Source organism: Triticum aestivum, chromosome 3A, assembly GCF_018294505.1.
Source record: "Triticum aestivum cultivar Chinese Spring chromosome 3A, IWGSC CS RefSeq v2.1, whole genome shotgun sequence".
Classification (NCBI taxonomy): domain Eukaryota; kingdom Viridiplantae; phylum Streptophyta; class Magnoliopsida; order Poales; family Poaceae; genus Triticum; species Triticum aestivum.
The window spans coordinates 511,302,212-511,311,050 of NC_057800.1; positions in this window are offsets into that span (position 1 = coordinate 511,302,212).

The following is an 8,839-nucleotide window of genomic DNA, read 5'->3' on the forward strand; positions in this document are numbered from 1 at the left end:
GATGGCATCCCCTTTTTCGTCTTCGTTCATCGGTAACCTTACTTGGAGCTATATTTTTATTCACCACATGATATGTGTTTTGCTCGGAGCGTCATTTTATTTTATTAGGATTTGCTTTCTGTATAAATAATATCCCAAGATCTAAAATTATTAAATGTTAGAGAGTCTTCACATAGTTACATATTTATTCGACTACTCATTGATCTTCACTTATATCTTTTGGAGTAGTTTGTCAATTGCTCTAGTGCTTCACTTATATCTTTTTAGAGCATGGTGGTAGTTTTATTTTGAAGAAATTGTTGAGCTCTCATGCTTCGGTTATATCATTTTGAGAGTCTCTAAACAGCATGTAATTTTCTTAGGTTATGAATTTAGTCCTAATATGATGGGCATCCAAGAGGGATATAATAAAAACTTTCATATTAAGTGCATTAAATACTATGAGATGTTTGATTCCTTATGATTGTTTTGAGATATAAAGATGGTGATATTATAGTCATGCTAGTGAGTAATTGTGCATTGTAGAAATACTTGTGTTGAAGTTTGTGATTCCCGTAGCATGCACGTATGGTGAACCGTTATGTGACGAAGTTGGAGCATGATTTATTTATTGATTGTCCTCCTTATGAGTGGCGGTCGGGGACGAGTAGTGGTCTTTTCCCCTAGGAGCATGCCTGTAGCACTTTGTTTTGATGACTAATAGTGTTTTTCAATAAGTATGTGATTTCTTTATGACTAATGTTGAGTTCATGGATTATACACACTCTCATCCTTCCACCATTGCTAGCCTCTCTAGTACTGTGCAACTTTTGCCGGTGCATTACACTCACCGTTACCCTTCCTCAAAGCAACCACCATACCTACCTATTATGTCATTTCCATAGCCATTCCGAGATATATTGACATGCAACTTTCCACCGTTCCGTTTATTACGACGCGTTCCATCATTGTCATATTGCTTTGCATGATCATGTAGTTGACATCATATTTGTGGCAAAGCCACCTTTCATAATTCTTTCATACATGTCACTCTTGATTCATTGCACATCCCAATACATCACTGGAGGAATTCATATAGAGTCTTATTTTGTTCTAAGTATCGAGTTGTAATTCTTGAGCTGTAAGTAAATAAAAGTGTGATGATCTTCATTATTAGAGCATTGTCCCATGTGAGGAAAGGATGATGGAGACTATGATTCCCCCACAAGTCGGGATGAGACTCCGGATGAAAAAAAGAGGCCAAAAAAAGAGAGAAGGCCCAAAATAAAAAATGAGTGAAAAGAGAGAAGGGGCAATGTTACTATCCTTTTACCACACTTGTGCATCAAAGTAGCACCATGATCTTCATGATAGAGAGTCTCCTATGTTGTCACTTTCATATACTAGTGGGAATTTTTAATTATAGAACTTGACTTGTATATTCCAATGCTGGGCTTCCTCAAATTGCCCTAGGTATTCATCAGTAAGCGAGTTGGATGCACACCCACTTAGTTTCTTTTCAAGCTTTCATAAACTTATAGCTCTAGTGCATCTGTTGCATGGCAATCCCTGCTCAGTCACATTGATATCCAATGATGGGCATCTCCATATCCCGTTGATACGTATGCCTAGTTGATGTGAGAAAATATCCTTCTTTTTGTCTTCTCCACAACCACCATATTCTATTCAACCTATAGTGCTATGTCCATGGCTCACGCTCATGTATTGCGTGAAAGTTGAAAAGGTTTGATAATATCAAATGTTTGAAACAATTGCTTGGCTTGTCATCGGGGTTGTGCATGATTTGAATATTTTGTGTGATAAAGATGGATCATAGCCAGACTATATGATTTTGTAGGGATAACTTTCTTTGGCCATGTTATTTTGAGAAGACATGATTGCTTTATTAGTATGCTTGAAGTATTATTGTTTTTATGTCAATATTAAACTTTTGTTTTGAATCTTATGGATCTGAATATTCTTGCCGCAATAGAGAAGATTACATTGATAAATATGTTAGGTAGCATTCCACATCATAATTTCTGTTTTTATCATTTATCTACTCGAGGACGAGTAGGAATTAAGCTTGGGGATGCTTTATACGTCTCCAACATATCTATAATTTTTTATTGTTCCATGCTATTATATTAACCATCTTGGGTATTTTAGATGCATTTATATGTTATTTTATATTATTTTTGGGACTAACCTATTAACCTATGACCCAGTGCCAGTTTTTGTTTTTCCTTGTTTTTGAGTTTTATAGAAAAAGAATATCAAACGGAGTCCAAATGACCTGAAAATTGTAACATCCCAAATTTTCAATTTGGAATGTTATACATAGGTCATATTTTATTGCATTTTGTTTTGCGATCCATGAAATTCTAAGCAACTCAAGGACCCACGGAGAGAGTTGGGGGTTTCACATTTGTCATATTTGAATTTTATCAAATATCAAAACAAGGATCACTTTGGTTTTAATTGTTTTTCTCTCCGAAAAATATTTCATATTAAAACATATGAGAGGACATAATATGACTTCTCCAAAATAAAAAGAATATTGGAGGAAAAATATTAAAATCAAATAAATAATTTTTTGGACTTTTATTGCTAGTTTATTTGAATTAGGAAAATATATGCGTTTTCAAAATTGCACTAGAGGCCCAAATAAATGTTCACTTTGTCCGCAATATTATTAGAGGACCGTGAAAATTTATTTCAGATTTTTGCCCTCCGTTTAGTATTTCTTTTATTTGTTATTCCGCCTCAGGATTATTTAAAAAAATGCACCGACCTAACGGGCCGTGCCCGACCCAGACACCACCCTGTCGGCCTTTGAAGGGCAAGGCCCGAAGCCGGCAGCACCGCCAGCCCCGCCCCGAAACCCTAGTGCCGCCGCCTCACGCCACCGCCTCGCGACACCGCCGTCGGACGCCGACACCTCCCCGTCGCGTCGCCACCGCCGACCGCCCGCCCGCCGGAGCCGCCACCGCCCGCCGAAGTAACCGTTGCCACTCGCTGGAGGTAGAAACCGCCGCCGACCGCCGTCTCGGTTTTTCTCAAAAAACCGATCGGATTTTTTAGTAAACGCTAGTTTCGTTTTTTATTAGATCGGTTCGGTTTCTCTCGGTTTAGTTATTTAGCGGACGTTCATCCGTACGTTCGTTTTAACGAACGTTGTTCATCAGTTAGCCGCCGACAGCAAATGTTCGTTCGTTAGCCTGTTCGTCTCATTTTATTTTTCCAGGGTTTTTCCGCGATTATTTTCGATCGCGATTTCTGTCCTAATCTTCGTTTTAGTTTATCTTTCCGCTCGTTTATCCAAATCAGGTGAAGCAAGCGCCTAGATCTTCGTCTCGAGGTCCTCTTTCTGTTTAACCAACTTGAACAAGTTTTTGGTACTGTAAAATTTGACTTTAGTCCAGATTAGTAAACAGATCTTGTTTCTTTCGTAGTTTGAGTTTCATTGCTCCGTTTGATTTGATTCTTTTTGCAAACCAGAGTTCTTCAGTTGAACTTTGTGGTTAGATCTTGTTATTTGAGTTATACCCGTGCATCGTTGATTGAGTGCTTATGTATGCTATTGTTTGTTTGCGTTAGAATTCCCAGAGTGTGAAGCGTGCTACTAGGAGTCTCTAGGATTTGCAGATCATCAGCAAGGCAAGTAACACTTTGATCATACCCCTTTATTACCCAGTTTTTATGCATTAGTTTCAACCCTCACACATTGCATGAGTAGGATCTCTTAACATGTGTGTCTGGGAAGTAGATGATGAGATAGAACCTATTACCAGTTTAATTATCAAACCCTTGGGAGTTACTTCTACGCTATGCTTATATTGCCATGCTATTTCGTAGACGTGGTTTGGGTTTGAGTGTAACCATGACAGATGTGAGTTGTTAATTAATAGTTCAACTTAAGGTGGCAACTTTAATGCACATCTGGGTGGATTGCTTGTGGGCACCTGGAGAATCCAGTGTTCTCATCTACGGTCCGCCACCCAGGCTCAAAGGGATCATAAGATTATTCATGCTAGAAACTTCTGTGTGCAGCCACAAGCCATTATGGGCTCTGGCATAATTGAGTATGTTGCGTGACCTCTTCAGTGGTGGGCTAGTAGATGTAGGGGAAAGTAGGTGTAACTGTCCACCCAGGGTAAAGAGTTAATGCTTCTGACAGGTTGTGTCTTGGTCATCCAATTCTCAAACACCTTGTAGTGCGATAAATCCAATGGAGGAGATCGAGTCTTGTGGGGAAAAGTGCACAAACCTCTGCAGAGTGTATAAACTAATCATGGTTAGCCGTGTCCCCGATTATGGACATCTTGAGTATCTGGTACCTAAACTATTGATTTGATCTCATCACTCTAAATTAATTTGACGGGTGTTAATGACTAATTTAATTGGGATTGAGTTGGAGGAACCTTCTCAATGATGTTTCAACTACCATGATAGTTAAATAAAACATATTCCTTTGTTGTAGGGAAAATTTGGCTTTTCGCAAAACCATATAACCATAGAGCCTCCACCAGCCATATATGCATGTAGTGATAGCATTTATCCATTCATTGCTCTACTGTGTTACATTGCCAGCATATTCCATGTGCTAACCCGTTTCGGGCTGCAACATATCATGTTGCAGACTTTTCAGATGAAGAGTAAGGTGCGCTAGGTCGTTTGTCATGCACTCACCTATGTCGTTGGAGTTGATGGACTCACTTTATCTTCCAAGCCTTCCGTTGTTATCTTAATTGGATGGCCTTAAGCCATAGTTATTGTAATAAGTTCTCTTTTGAGACATTCGATGTAATAAGTGTGTGATTGCTACTCTGTTATAAATCCTTCAAGTACTGTGTGTGTCAGCATTACCGATCTAGGGATGACACAGAACACAGAGATTTGACCGTCTGAGGTCGGGTCGCTACAAGATGGTATCAGAGCACACGCCGAATGTAGGACACGACCACTAAGATGAGCCATAGGTCACTCTTCTCTACTCATTTCTGACTCCTCTCCATTTACTACTCTTTAGGATGGCGGACTCAAGGAACAAGTTTACACAGCCGGATGAAGATACACCCTTTGGACGACACTTGAAGGAAGTCACTAGGTATCTGAACATCGGAATACCAAGCTTCACCGGGACCTACACCGCCACACTACCAGAAGAGGAACGTTGGATGATTCGAGTTCAAGTTCCAGGAAGGACATTCACGCCAATCACTGAGCCCATAGAGTTTTCCTTTAATGCACCAACCTAGAGTCTAGGCAAGAGCATGGAAGCCCACATCGCCATGGGACTTATCAGCGAAGTTTATAGCAAGGAGCTTAAGGACACTATCTACCAGATATGTGGGCGCCGAGATGATCAATGGGAGATGATCAGCACCAGGAAGGACAGGTCCATTGCATCCTTCATCCAGGAGTTAAATCATCACATTCGTCACCAGGAGAACCAGAATTGCGCAAGCATGATAGATTTGAAGAAGGAGATGACCATGATCATAGAGCTAGAAGAGGAACTCAAGTCTACACGCGATGGATCTGAGGAGGAAATGACGATACTTGTGGAGAAGAATGACGACCTAACAAGGAAGCTAGGAGTTTTCATGGGAGATCGCCCGTCAGGAGGAGAGTCGACGAACCCAAGGAGATTTGTTCTGAAGACTACATCATCATCGACGACACTGACTCCAACCCTGATGGTAGTCATGATGATTATGAATATGAAGCTATAGGAGATATCATGGAGTCTTCCACCGATCAAAATTTCTAGATGACCACCATATGATTAGTAGTATTTCCCCCATGTATATATTAGTAGTCCGAGCACTGTAACGATAGTTAGATCAAATGTATGCCCTTGCTTGATATTGTTTTGGTGTGATATTGATTGTGTTTTGTCTCATGTGCGTATAGCTAGTGCTTTCTCATGAGACCTCATTGTATTCTAATCTCTCCCCTCTAAACCCATAAGATGCCTCCGAGACGTGACCCTGGAATTCCTTTCCACCGGAGCTCACTCAATTGATCCAGCAGCAGAATACAGTGATGTAGTTGCTAGTTCAGAATCAGGGCAACAACAACAACAACAATAACAACAACCCACCACCACCACCTCCAGTTGACAACTTAGCCCGTTTTCTGAGGTTACAGCCGCCGGTGTTTTCCAGTAGCACCGAGCCCATAGTTGCGGATGACAAGCTACGCAGGTTTAGAAGGGAGTTAACCACTGCCAGTTGCACAGATGCTGAGAAGGTGCGTTTCGCCGCACACCAATTGGATGGACCCGCAGCCACATGGTGGGAAAATTACACAACCACTTTCCCCATAGCCAATGTTACTTAGGAGCAGTTTCAGCAAGCATTCCACACTGCTCATGTCTCAATTGGAGCTATGAGTATGAAGAAGCGTGAGTTTCACAACTTACACCAGGGCAACCGTACTATAGGGCAGTACGTGGAGGAGTTTAGCAAGCTAGCTCGTTATGCCCTCTACAAAAAAAGACACATCTGTGACATTTTGGGCCGAACGGAAAAAAATTTCTGTCATACATATGACACTTCTATGACGATAATTGTGAAAAAACCCAGTATCATCATAGATGTGGTGGGCTCCTACTTCTATGACAAAAAATCATGACAGAAAATGGGCTTTTTGTCCTGGTCGGGCCGGAGAGGCAGCTGCATGACATTCTTTGGGTCGTCCATGACGGAAAAAACCGTGGTAGAAGCGAGGGCGAGGAAAATTTCGGGGAGTTCCCGGTTACAGTGGGAGGTCGGGGGCCGAGCGATGCACGTTTCTCTCGTACACGTACGCGCGTGTGTGTGAGGCGTTGGCTCCAACTGAACCCGAGCGAGGCGTTGGGCTCTAAATGAACCCGAGCGATTGCACTGCAGGCTACGCGTTACTGAACCCGAGCGATCGATCAATGGATGTTAACTGAACCTGATCGAGCGATTCCTTCGCTACTGCTGCTAACTGAAGCCGATCGATTGGATGAACAGTGAGCGTTGCGGGGGGATGAACAGTGAGCGGTGGCGTTGCCTCTGGATGAACAGGACCCCGTGGTATGGTGGAGGGCTAGATGAACAGTAGACGATGGAGGGGTGCCCGTGGAGGGGTGGTTGAACAGGACCCTGTGGTGTGGAGGGCTGGATGAAAAGTAGACGGTGGAGGGGTGGTTGAACAGTAGCCGGTGGAGTAGCGCGCGGGATGAACAGGAGCCCGTGGAGGCTGGAGGAGGTCGACAGTAGCCCGTGGAGGCTGGAGGAGGTCGACGGTGGAGATGAACAATATCCCGTGGAGTCTCGTTTTGCGGTACGCCACACCCCTCCCGATGAACAGGACCCCCGTTTCGACCGTAGCGCTCCAACACAAGTCCGTTTCATCCGTTTTGCGGTACGCCACACCCCTCCCAATTTCAAACATGGCCGGTCGATCACAAGGCCGTTTCCTCCGTTCTATGGTACACCAAGCCTCGTTTCCATTGCACGTTCCGTCCAAGCCCTCCCGATGAACACGACCGCGCATTCCGTTCCGACCCAGCTGATTGGCTCCCACGCGTTCTGTTGCCTCTTGATGAACATGACGCATTCCGTTTCCTCCCCATGAACACGACGACGACGCTGTTTCTCCGTTCCGACCAGCCATGTCAATGAGCCCTGGCCGTACGTATGCGCGAGTATGCGTTTGATACCCTGCCTATATGTACACATTCGTGGCCGTATTTTCTTTCTAGCACCCTGGCCGATGTACATACGTGTACATGCTACGTGCGCGCCTCTACTACGATACGTGCGCGCCTCTACATCCACCAGTATATATGTACATACACGTTCGCGACCAGAATGACAATGCTACGTACGCTTCGACCAGGTGGGTCCCAACTGTCAGGCACTTCCTTGCGTGCGAAGATGTAGCTGGTGGGTCCCAGCAGTCAAAGGGGCGAATCGTTTTGTTTTTTTTTTGACCGGACGCACTTCCTTGCGTGCGAAGGTGTAGCTGGTGGATCCCAGCAGTCAGGGGGAAATGTTTTTTTGCAAAATACGGTGGCCCGTCCGGTGGGTCCCCGCTGTCAGGTGGAGGAATAATTATTTTGCGCGTAATAAGGAGGCACTTCCTTGCTGTGGCCGTGGATCCAGTTGTCAGCGTCTCCATGCACAATACTCTTCCGATGGAAGTCGGTCGTTGACCACATTGACCACGCCACGCCGAGAGCACCACGGCGGTGGACGACGGTGAGGCCTAGGAACAGGATGACACGGAGGCAGGGAAGACTCGGCAGTTGTTTCCCACGCGGAGGGGAGTACGACTGTATGAGGGTTTACTGGTTCGTCTGCCGTCGCCGGAGAATAACAGTAGGTGTGGGTGAGTAGAGGGATGGCTAGGCAAGTGATGGGAGTACGGTGGGGCGGTGAGGCCTGCGCAGCAGCACAGCCGGCCAGGGGGAGGAGGGAGCAGGCAGTTCCGCCGGTGCTTGTTTGAGCGGCTGGAGCAGGAAGAGCAGAGATTGAAGAAGCACGACGGCCGTTGGATGGACATCCACTAGTCAGTGCTTGTGCGTCAACCTTTTTTAGGAAAGCCTCAAATCTGCAGAAAACAGCATACAGCCCATCTGCCATTATTTCTAATAATTTACAACCCATTTGCTAATTCTTAAGGTTTTTTTGGAGCCCATATTCTTTTTGTTAGCATTACAGCCCATATTGTGGCCACGGTTAAATAATTATACGAAATTTTGCATATTTCGGTGTAGTCCGAGCTGTTTTTAATCCCGAAATTTCAACTCACATTGTCACATCCCTAGCTTCTGGTGCTGCCTAGTGTTTGCATCCTGCCTGCATCATGTTTAACTTTC